Here is a 12,641-nt window from a genome sequence, read left to right as displayed (position 1 = left end):
CAGTTACACATGGGGCGGTGAATGGTCAGTTACACACATTGCGCTGAATGGTCAGTTACACATGGGGCGGTGAATGGTCAGTTACATACGGGGCGGTAAATGGTCAGTTACACACATTGCGGTGAATGGTCAGTTACACACGGGGCGGTGAACGGTCAGTTGCACACGGGGCGGTGAACGGTCAGTTGCACACGGGGCGGTGAACGGTCAGTTACACACGGGCCGTGAACGGTCAGTTACACACGGGCCGGTGAACGGTCAGTTACACACATTGCGGTGAATGGTCAGTTACACACGGGGCGGTGAATGGTCAGTTACATACGGGGCGGTGAATGGTCAGTTACACACATTGCGGTGAATGGTCAGTTACACACGGGGCGGTGAACGGTCAGTTACACACATTGCGGTGAATGGTCAGTTACACACGGGGCGGTGAATGGTGAGTTACACACATTGTGGTGAATGGTCAGTTACACACGGGGCGGTGAATGGTCAGTTACATACGGGGCGGTGAATGGTCAGTTACACACGGGGCGGTGAATGGTCAGTTACACACGGGGCGGTGAATGGTCAGTTACACACGGGGCGGTGAACGGTCAGTTACACACGGGCCGTGAACGGTCAATTACACACGGGGCGGTGAACGGTCAGTTACACACGGGGCGGTGAACGGTCAGTTACACACGGGGCGGTGAACGGTCAGTTACACACGGGGCGGTGAACGGTCAGTTACACACGGGGCGGTGAACGGTCAGTTACACACGGGGCGGTGAATGGTCAGTTACACACGGGGCGGTGAACGGTCAGTTACACACGGGGCGGTGAATGGTCAGTTACACACGGGGCGGTGAATGGTCAGTTACACACGGGGCGGTCAGTGTTCAGTTACACACCGGGCGGTGAATGGTCAGTTACACACCGGACGGTGAATGGTCAGTTACACACGGGGCGTTCAGTGGTCAGTTACACACCGGACGGTGAACGGTCAGTTACACACGGGGCGGCGAATGGTTAGTTACACACCGGACGGTGAATGGTCAGTTACACACGGGGCGGTCAGTGGTCAGTTACACACCGGGCGGTGAATGGTCAGTTACACAAGGGGCGGTGAATGGTCAGTTACACACGGGGCGGTGAATGGTCAGTTACACACGGGGCGGTGAATGGTCAGTTACACACGGGCCGGTGACTGGTCAGTTACACACATTGCGGTGAATGGTCAGTTACACACGGGGCGGTGAATGGTCAGTTACACACGGGGCGGTGAATGGTCAGTTGCACACGGGGCGGTGAATGGTCAGTTGCACACATTGCGGTGATTGGTCAGTTACACACGGGGCGGCGAATGGTCAGTTACCCACGGGGCGCTGAATGGTCAGTTGCACACATTGCGGTGAATGGTCAGTTACACATGGCGCGGTGAATGGTCAGTTACATACGGGGCGGTGAATGGTCAGTTACACACGGGGCGCTGAATGGTCAGTTACACACATTGCGGTGAATGGTCAGTTACACACGGCGCGGTGAATGGTCAGTTACATACGGGGCGGTGAATGGTCAGTTACACACATTGCGGTGAATGGTCAGTTCCACACGGGGCGGTGAACGGTCAGTTACACACGGGCCGTGAACGGTCAGTTACACACTGGGCGGTGAAGGGTCAGTTACAAACGGGGCGGTGAATGGTCAGTTACACACGGGGCGGTGAATGGTCAGTCACACACGGGGCGGTGAATGGTCAGTTACACACGGGGCGGTGAACGGTCAGATACACACGGGGCGGTGAATGGTCAGTTACACTCGGGCCGGTGAATGGTCAGTTACACACGGGGCGGTGAACGGTCAGTTACACACATTGCGGTGAACGGTCAGTTACACATGGGGCGGTGAATGGTCAGTCACACACGGGGCGGTGAACGGTCAGTTACACAAAGGGCGGTGAATGGTCAGTTACACATGGCGGTGAATGGTCAGTTACACACGGGGTGGTGAACGATCAGTTACACTCGGGGCGGTGAACGATCAGTTACACTCGGGGCGGTGAACGGTCAGTTACACACGGGGCGGTGAACGGTCAGATACACACGGGGCGGTGGTCAGTTACACATGGGGGGGGTGAATGGTCAGTTACACACGGGGCGGTGAATGGTCAGTTACACACATTGCGGTGAATGGTCAGTTACAGACTGGACAGTGAATGGTCAGTTACACACGGGGCGGTGAATGGTCAGTTACACACGGGGCGGTGAATGGTCAGTTACACACGGGGCGGTGAATGGTCAGTTACACACGGGGCGGTGAGCGGTCAGTTACAGACTGGACGGTGAACGGCCAGTTACACACGGGGCGGTGAATGGTCAGTTACACACGGGGCGGTGAACGGTCAGTGACACAAAGGGCGGTGAATGGTGAGTTACACATGGCGGTGAATGGTCAGTTACACACGGGGCGGTGAACGATCAGTTACACTCGGGGCGGTGAACGATCAGTTACACTCGGGGCGGTGAACGGTCAGTTACACACGGGGCGGTGAACGGTCAGATACACACGGGGCGGTGAATGGTCAGTTACACATGGGGGGGGGTGAATGGTCAGTTACACACGGGGCGATGAATGGTCAGTTACACACCGGACGGTGAATGGTCAGTTACACACGGGGCGGTCAGTGGTCAGTTACACACCGGGCGGTGAATGGTCAGTTACACACGGGGCGGTGAATGGTCAGTTACACACGGGGCGGTGAATGGTCAGTTACACACGGGGCGGTGAATGGTCAGTTACATACGGGGCGGTGAATGGTCAGTTACACACATTGCGGTGAATGGTCAGTTACACACGGGGCAGTCAGTGGTCAGTTACACACCGTACGGTGAATGGTCAGTTACACGCGGGGCGGTGAATGGTCAGTTACACACGGGGCGGTGAATGGTCAGTTACACACGGGGCGGTGAATGGTCAGTTACACACGGGGCGGTGAATGGTCAGATACACACTGGGCGGTGAATGGTCAGTTACACACGGGGCGGTGAATGGTCAGTTACACATGGGGCGGTGAATGGTCAGTTACACACATTGCGCTGAATGGTCAGTTACACATGGGGCGGTGAATGGTCAGTTACATACGGGGCGGTAAATGGTCAGTTACACACATTGCGGTGAATGGTCAGTTACACACGGGGCGGTGAACGGTCAGTTGCACATGGGGCGGTGAACGGTCAGTTGCACACGGGGCGGTGAATGGTCAGTTACACACGGGGCGGTGCACGGTCAGTTACACACGGGGCGGTGCACGGTCAGTTACACACGGGGCACTGAATGGCCAGTTACACACGGGGCGGTGCACGGTCAGTTACACACGGGGCAATGAACGGTCAGTTACACACGGGGCGGTGCACGGTCAGTTACACACGGGGCGGTGCACGGTCAGTTACACACGGGGCAGTGAATGGTCAGTCACACACGGGGCGTTCAGTGGTCAGTTACACACCGGACGGTGAACGGTCAGTTACACACGGGGCGGCGAATGGTTAGTTACACACCGGACGGTGAATGGTCAGTTACACACGGGGCGGTCAGTGGTCAGTTACACACCGGGCGGTGAATGGTCAGTTACACAAGGGGCGGTGAATGGTCAGTTACACACGGGGCGGTGAATGGTCAGTTACACACGGGGCGGTGAATGGTCAGTTACACACGGGGCGGTGACTGGTCAGTTACACACATTGCGGTGAATGGTCAGTTACACACGGGGCGGTGAATGGTCAGTTACACACGGGGCGGTGAATGGTCAGTTGCACACGGGGCGGTGAATGGTCAGTTGCACACATTGCGGTGATTGGTCAGTTACACACGGGGCGGCGAATGGTCAGTTACCCACGGGGCGCTGAATGGTCAGTTGCACACATTGCGGTGAATGGTCAGTTACACATGGCGCGGTGAATGGTCAGTTACATACGGGGCGGTGAATGGTCAGTTACACACGGGGCGCTGAATGGTCAGTTACACACATTGCGGTGAATGGTCAGTTACACACGGCGCAGTGATGGTCAGTTACATACGGGGCGGTGAATGGTCAGTTACACACATTGCGGTGAATGGTCAGTTCCACACGGGGCGGTGAACGGTCAGTTACACACGGGCCGTGAACGGTCAGTTACACACTGGGCGGTGAAGGGTCAGTTACAAACGGGGCGGTGAATGGTCAGTTACACACGGGGCGGTGAATGGTCAGTTACACACGGGGCGGTGAATGGTCAGTCACACACGGGGCGGTGAATGGTCAGTTACACACGGGGCGGTGAACGGTCAGATACACACGGGGCGGTGAATGGTCAGTTACACTCGGGCCGGTGAATGGTCAGTTACACACGGGGCGGTGAACGGTCAGTTACACACATTGCGGTGAACGGTCAGTTACACATGGGGCGGTGAATGGTCAGTCACACACGGGGCGGTGAACGGTCAGTTACACAAAGGGCGGTGAATGGTCAGTTACACATGGCGGTGAATGGTCAGTTACACACGGGGTGGTGAACGATCAGTTACACTCGGGGCGGTGAACGATCAGTTACACTCGGGGCGGTGAACGGTCAGTTACACACGGAGCGGTGAACGGTCAGATACACACGGGGCGGTGGTCAGTTACACATGGGGGGGGTGAATGGTCAGTTACACACGGGGCGGTGAATGGTCAGTTACACACATTGCGGTGAATGGTCAGTTACAGACTGGACAGTGAATGGTCAGTTACACACGGGGCGGTGAATGGTCAGTTACACACGGGGCGGTGAATGGTCAGTTACACACGGGGCGGTGAGCGGTCAGTTACAGACTGGACGGTGAACGGCCAGTTACACACGGGGCGGTGAATGGTCAGTTACACACGGGGCGGTGAACGGTCAGTTACACAAAGGGCGGTGAATGGTGAGTTACACATGGCGGTGAATGGTCAGTTACACACGGGGCGGTGAACGATCAGTTACACTCGGGGCGGTGAACGATCAGTTACACTCGGGGCGGTGAACGGTCAGTTACACACGGGGCGGTGAACGGTCAGATACACACGGGGCGGTGAATGGTCAGTCACACATGGGGGGGGGGTGAATGGTCAGTTACACACGGGGCGATGAATGGTCAGTTACACACCGGACGGTGAATGGTCAGTTACACACGGGGCGGTCAGTGGTCAGTTACACACCGGACGGTGAATGGTCAGTTACACACGGGGCGGTGAATGGTCAGTTACACACGGGGCGGTGAATGGTCAGTTACACACGGGGCGGTGAATGGTCAGTTACACACGGGGCGGTGAATGGTCAGTTACATACGGGGCGGTGAATGGTCAGTTACACACATTGCGGTGAATGGTCAGTTACACACGGGGCAGTCAGTGGTCAGTTACACACCGTACGGTGAATGGTCAGTTACACGCGGGGCGGTGAATGGTCACTTACACACGGGGCGGTGAATGGTCAGTTACACACGGGGCGGTGAATGGTCAGTTACACACGGGGTGGTGAATGGTCAGATACACACTGGGCGGTGAATGGTCAGTTACACACGGGGCGGTGAATGGTCAGTTACACATGGGGCGGTGAATGGTCAGTTACACACATTGCGCTGAATGGTCAGTTACACATGGGGCGGTGAATGGTCAGTTACATACGGGGCGGTAAATGGTCAGTTACACACATTGCGGTGAATGGTCAGTTACACACGGGGCGGTGAACGGTCAGTTGCACACGGGGCGGTGAACGGTCAGTTGCACACGGGGCGGTGAACGGTCAGTTACACACGGGCCGTGAACGGTCAGTTACACACGGGCCGGTGAACGGTCAGTTACACACATTGCGGTGAATGGTCAGTTACACACGGGGCGGTGAATGGTCAGTTACATACGGGGCGGTGAATGGTCAGTTACACACATTGCGGTGAATGGTCAGTTACACACGGGGCGGTGAACGGTCAGTTACACACATTGCGGTGAATGGTCAGTTACACACGGGGCGGTGAATGGTGAGTTACACACATTGTGGTGAATGGTCAGTTACACACGGGGCGGTGAATGGTCAGTTACATACGGGGCGGTGAATGGTCAGTTACACACGGGGCGGTGAATGGTCAGTTACACACGGGGCGGTGAATGGTCAGTTACACACGGGGCGGTGAACGGTCAGTTACACACGGGCCGTGAACGGTCAATTACACACGGGGCGGTGAACGGTCAGTTACACACGGGGCGGTGAACGGTCAGTTACACACGGGGCGGTGAACGGTCAGTTACACACGGGGCGGTGAACGGTCAGTTACACACGGGGCGGTGAATGGTCAGTTACACACGGGGCGGTGAATGGTCAGTTACACACGGGGCGGTCAGTGTTCAGTTACACACCGGGCGGTGAATGGTCAGTTACACACCGGACGGTGAATGGTCAGTTACACACGGGGCGGTCAGTGGTCAGTTACACACCGTACGGTGAATGGTCAGTTACACACGGGGCGGTGAATGGTCAGTTACACACGGGGCGGTGAATGGTCAGTTACACACGGGGCGGTGAATGGTCAGTTACACACAGGGCGGTGAATGGTCAGATACACACTGGGCGGTGAATGGTCAGATACACACTGGGCCGGTGACTGGTCAGTTACGCACATTGCGGTGAATGGTCAGTTACACACGGGGCGGTGAATGGTCAGTTACATACGGGGCGGTAAATGGTCAGTTACACACATTGCGGTGAATGGTCAGTTACACACGGGGCGGTGAACGGTCAGTTACACACGGGCCGTGAACGGTCAGTTACACACGGGCCGTGAACGGTCAGTTACACACATTGTGGTGAATGGTCAGTTACACACGGGGCGGTGAACGGTCAGTTACACACGGGGCGGTGAACGGTCAGTTACACACGGGGCGGTGAACGGTCAGTTACACACGGGGCGGTGAACGGTCAGTTACACACGGGGCGGTGAACGGTCAGTTACACACGGGGCGGTGAACGGTCAGTTACACACGGGGCGGTGAACGGTCAGTTACACACGGGGCGGTGAACGGTCAGTTACACACGGGGCGGTGAACGGTCAGTTACACACGGGGCGGTGAACGGTCAGTTACACACGGGGCGGTGAACCGTCAGTTACACACGGGGCGGTGAACGGTCAGTTACACACGGGGCGGTGAATGGTCAGTTACACACGGGGCGGTGAATGGTCAGTTACACACGGGGCGGTCAGTGTTCAGTTACACACCGGGCGGTGAATGGTCAGTTACACACCGGACGGTGAATGGTCAGTTACACACGGGGCGGTCAGTGGTCAGTTACACACCGTACGGTGAATGGTCAGTTACACACGGGGCGGTGAATGGTCAGTTACACACGGGGCGGTGAACGGTCAGTTCCACACGGGGCGGTGAACGGTCAGTTACACACGGGGCGGTGAATGGTCAGTTACACATGGCGGTGATGGTCAGTTACACACCGGGGCGGTGAATGGTCAGTTACACACGGGGCGGTGAACGGTCAGTTACACACGGGCTGTGAACGGTCAGTTACACAGGGGCAGTGAATGGTCAGTTACACACAAGGCGGTGAATGGTCAGTTACACACGGGACGGTGAACGGTCAGTTACACTCGGGGCGGTGAACGGTCAGTTACACACGGGGCGGTGAATGGTCAGATACACAGGGGGCGGTCAGTGGTCAGTTACACACGTGGTGGTGAATGGTCAGTTACACACCGGACGGTGAATGGTCAGTTACACACGGGGCGGTGAATGGTCAGTTACACACATTGCGGTGAATGGTCAGTTACACACGGGGCGGTGAACGGTCAGTTACACATTGGGCGGTGAATGGTCAGTTACACAGGGGCAGTGAACGGTCAGTTACACACAAGGCGGTGAATGGTCAGTTACACACGGGACGGTGAACGGTCAGTTACACTCGGGGCGGTGAACGGTCAGTTACACACGGGGCGGTGAAGGGTCAGTTACACACGGGGCGGTGAACGGTCAGTTACACACGGGGCGGTGAACGGTCAGTTACACACGGGGCGGTGAACGGTCAGTTACACACAAGGCGGTGAACGGTCAGTTACACACGGGGCGGTGAACGGTCAGTTACACACGGGGCGGTGAACGGTCAGTTACACACGGGGCGGTGAACGGTCAGTTACACACGGGGCGGTGAACGGTCAGTTACACACGGGGCGGTGAATGGTCAGTTACACACGGGGCGGTGAACGGTCAGTTACACACGGGGCGGTGAATGGTCAGTTACACACGGGGCGGTGAATGGTCAGTTACACACGGGGCGGTCAGTGTTCAGTTACACACCGGGCGGTGAATGGTCAGTTACACACCGGACGGTGAATGGTCAGTTACACACGGGGCGTTCAGTGGTCAGTTACACACCGGACGGTGAACGGTCAGTTACACACGGGGCGGCGAATGGTTAGTTACACACCGGACGGTGAATGGTCAGTTACACACGGGGCGGTCAGTGGTCAGTTACACACCGGGCGGTGAATGGTCAGTTACACAAGGGGCGGTGAATGGTCAGTTACACACGGGGCGGTGAATGGTCAGTTACACACGGGGCGGTGAATGGTCAGTTACACACGGGCCGGTGACTGGTCAGTTACACACATTGCGGTGAATGGTCAGTTACACACGGGGCGGTGAATGGTCAGTTACACACGGGGCGGTGAATGGTCAGTTGCACACGGGGCGGTGAATGGTCAGTTGCACACATTGCGGTGATTGGTCAGTTACACACGGGGCGGCGAATGGTCAGTTACCCACGGGGCGCTGAATGGTCAGTTGCACACATTGCGGTGAATGGTCAGTTACACATGGCGCGGTGAATGGTCAGTTACATACGGGGCGGTGAATGGTCAGTTACACACGGGGCGCTGAATGGTCAGTTACACACATTGCGGTGAATGGTCAGTTACACACGGCGCGGTGAATGGTCAGTTACATACGGGGCGGTGAATGGTCAGTTACACACATTGCGGTGAATGGTCAGTTCCACACGGGGCGGTGAACGGTCAGTTACACACGGGCCGTGAACGGTCAGTTACACACTGGGCGGTGAAGGGTCAGTTACAAACGGGGCGGTGAATGGTCAGTTACACACGGGGCGGTGAATGGTCAGTCACACACGGGGCGGTGAATGGTCAGTTACACACGGGGCGGTGAACGGTCAGATACACACGGGGCGGTGAATGGTCAGTTACACTCGGGCCGGTGAATGGTCAGTTACACACGGGGCGGTGAACGGTCAGTTACACACATTGCGGTGAACGGTCAGTTACACATGGGGCGGTGAATGGTCAGTCACACACGGGGCGGTGAACGGTCAGTTACACAAAGGGCGGTGAATGGTCAGTTACACATGGCGGTGAATGGTCAGTTACACACGGGGTGGTGAACGATCAGTTACACTCGGGGCGGTGAACGATCAGTTACACTCGGGGCGGTGAACGGTCAGTTACACACGGGGCGGTGAACGGTCAGATACACACGGGGCGGTGGTCAGTTACACATGGGGGGGGTGAATGGTCAGTTACACACGGGGCGGTGAATGGTCAGTTACACACATTGCGGTGAATGGTCAGTTACAGACTGGACAGTGAATGGTCAGTTACACACGGGGCGGTGAATGGTCAGTTACACACGGGGCGGTGAATGGTCAGTTACACACGGGGCGGTGAATGGTCAGTTACACACGGGGCGGTGAGCGGTCAGTTACAGACTGGACGGTGAACGGCCAGTTACACACGGGGCGGTGAATGGTCAGTTACACACGGGGCGGTGAACGGTCAGTGACACAAAGGGCGGTGAATGGTGAGTTACACATGGCGGTGAATGGTCAGTTACACACGGGGCGGTGAACGATCAGTTACACTCGGGGCGGTGAACGATCAGTTACACTCGGGGCGGTGAACGGTCAGTTACACACGGGGCGGTGAACGGTCAGATACACACGGGGCGGTGAATGGTCAGTTACACATGGGGGGGGGTGAATGGTCAGTTACACACGGGGCGATGAATGGTCAGTTACACACCGGACGGTGAATGGTCAGTTACACACGGGGCGGTCAGTGGTCAGTTACACACCGGGCGGTGAATGGTCAGTTACACACGGGGCGGTGAATGGTCAGTTACACACGGGGCGGTGAATGGTCAGTTACACACGGGGCGGTGAATGGTCAGTTACATACGGGGCGGTGAATGGTCAGTTACACACATTGCGGTGAATGGTCAGTTACACACGGGGCAGTCAGTGGTCAGTTACACACCGTACGGTGAATGGTCAGTTACACGCGGGGCGGTGAATGGTCAGTTACACACGGGGCGGTGAATGGTCAGTTACACACGGGGCGGTGAATGGTCAGTTACACACGGGGCGGTGAATGGTCAGATACACACTGGGCGGTGAATGGTCAGTTACACACGGGGCGGTGAATGGTCAGTTACACATGGGGCGGTGAATGGTCAGTTACACACATTGCGCTGAATGGTCAGTTACACATGGGGCGGTGAATGGTCAGTTACATACGGGGCGGTAAATGGTCAGTTACACACATTGCGGTGAATGGTCAGTTACACACGGGGCGGTGAACGGTCAGTTGCACATGGGGCGGTGAACGGTCAGTTGCACACGGGGCGGTGAATGGTCAGTTACACACGGGGCGGTGCACGGTCAGTTACACACGGGGCGGTGCACGGTCAGTTACACACGGGGCACTGAATGGCCAGTTACACACGGGGCGGTGCACGGTCAGTTACACACGGGGCAATGAACGGTCAGTTACACACGGGGCGGTGCACGGTCAGTTACACACGGGGCGGTGCACGGTCAGTTACACACGGGGCAGTGAATGGTCAGTCACACACGGGGCGTTCAGTGGTCAGTTACACACCGGACGGTGAACGGTCAGTTACACACGGGGCGGCGAATGGTTAGTTACACACCGGACGGTGAATGGTCAGTTACACACGGGGCGGTCAGTGGTCAGTTACACACCGGGCGGTGAATGGTCAGTTACACAAGGGGCGGTGAATGGTCAGTTACACACGGGGCGGTGAATGGTCAGTTACACACGGGGCGGTGAATGGTCAGTTACACACGGGGCGGTGACTGGTCAGTTACACACATTGCGGTGAATGGTCAGTTACACACGGGGCGGTGAATGGTCAGTTACACACGGGGCGGTGAATGGTCAGTTGCACACGGGGCGGTGAATGGTCAGTTGCACACATTGCGGTGATCGGTCAGTTACACACGGGGCGGCGAATGGTCAGTTACCCACGGGGCGCTGAATGGTCAGTTGCACACATTGCGGTGAATGGTCAGTTACACATGGCGCGGTGAATGGTCAGTTACATACGGGGCGGTGAATGGTCAGTTACACACGGGGCGCTGAATGGTCAGTTACACACATTGCGGTGAATGGTCAGTTACACACGGCGCAGTGATGGTCAGTTACATACGGGGCGGTGAATGGTCAGTTACACACATTGCGGTGAATGGTCAGTTCCACACGGGGCGGTGAACGGTCAGTTACACACGGGCCGTGAACGGTCAGTTACACACTGGGCGGTGAAGGGTCAGTTACAAACGGGGCGGTGAATGGTCAGTTACACACGGGGCGGTGAATGGTCAGTTACACACGGGGCGGTGAATGGTCAGTCACACACGGGGCGGTGAATGGTCAGTTACACACGGGGCGGTGAACGGTCAGATACACACGGGGCGGTGAATGGTCAGTTACACTCGGGCCGGTGAATGGTCAGTTACACACGGGGCGGTGAACGGTCAGTTACACACATTGCGGTGAACGGTCAGTTACACATGGGGCGGTGAATGGTCAGTCACACACGGGGCGGTGAACGGTCAGTTACACAAAGGGCGGTGAATGGTCAGTTACACATGGCGGTGAATGGTCAGTTACACACGGGGTGGTGAACGATCAGTTACACTCGGGGCGGTGAACGATCAGTTACACTCGGGGCGGTGAACGGTCAGTTACACACGGAGCGGTGAACGGTCAGATACACACGGGGCGGTGGTCAGTTACACATGGGGGGGGTGAATGGTCAGTTACACACGGGGCGGTGAATGGTCAGTTACACACATTGCGGTGAATGGTCAGTTACAGACTGGACAGTGAATGGTCAGTTACACACGGGGCGGTGAATGGTCAGTTACACACGGGGCGGTGAATGGTCAGTTACACACGGGGCGGTGAGCGGTCAGTTACAGACTGGACGGTGAACGGCCAGTTACACACGGGGCGGTGAATGGTCAGTTACACACGGGGCGGTGAACGGTCAGTTACACAAAGGGCGGTGAATGGTGAGTTACACATGGCGGTGAATGGTCAGTTACACACGGGGCGGTGAACGATCAGTTACACTCGGGGCGGTGAACGATCAGTTACACTCGGGGCGGTGAACGGTCAGTTACACACGGGGCGGTGAACGGTCAGATACACACGGGGCGGTGAATGGTCAGTCACACATGGGGGGGGGGTGAATGGTCAGTTACACACGGGGCGATGAATGGTCAGTTACACACCGGACGGTGAATGGTCAGTTACACACGGGGCGGTCAGTGGTCAGTTACACACCG

At 56.8% G+C, this 12,641-nt stretch overlaps 1 protein-coding gene across 1 annotated transcript in view; it reads right to left on the bottom strand.

Moving 5' to 3' along the window:
- The window catches only part of LOC147081739 (KIF-binding protein-like), a 140,354-nt gene that overhangs the window by 111,468 nt on the left and 16,245 nt on the right, over positions 1-12,641 (bottom strand). The window lies entirely within an intron of this gene.

The sequence above is a fragment of the Somniosus microcephalus genome, unplaced genomic scaffold (assembly GCF_052327205.1).
Source record: "Somniosus microcephalus isolate GS21.2 unplaced genomic scaffold, FLI_Smic_1.0 scaffold476, whole genome shotgun sequence".
NCBI lineage: Eukaryota > Metazoa > Chordata > Chondrichthyes > Squaliformes > Somniosidae > Somniosus > Somniosus microcephalus.
The sequence above is the reverse complement of the archived record's forward strand: the minus strand, read 5'-3'. Positions and strand labels throughout refer to the sequence as shown.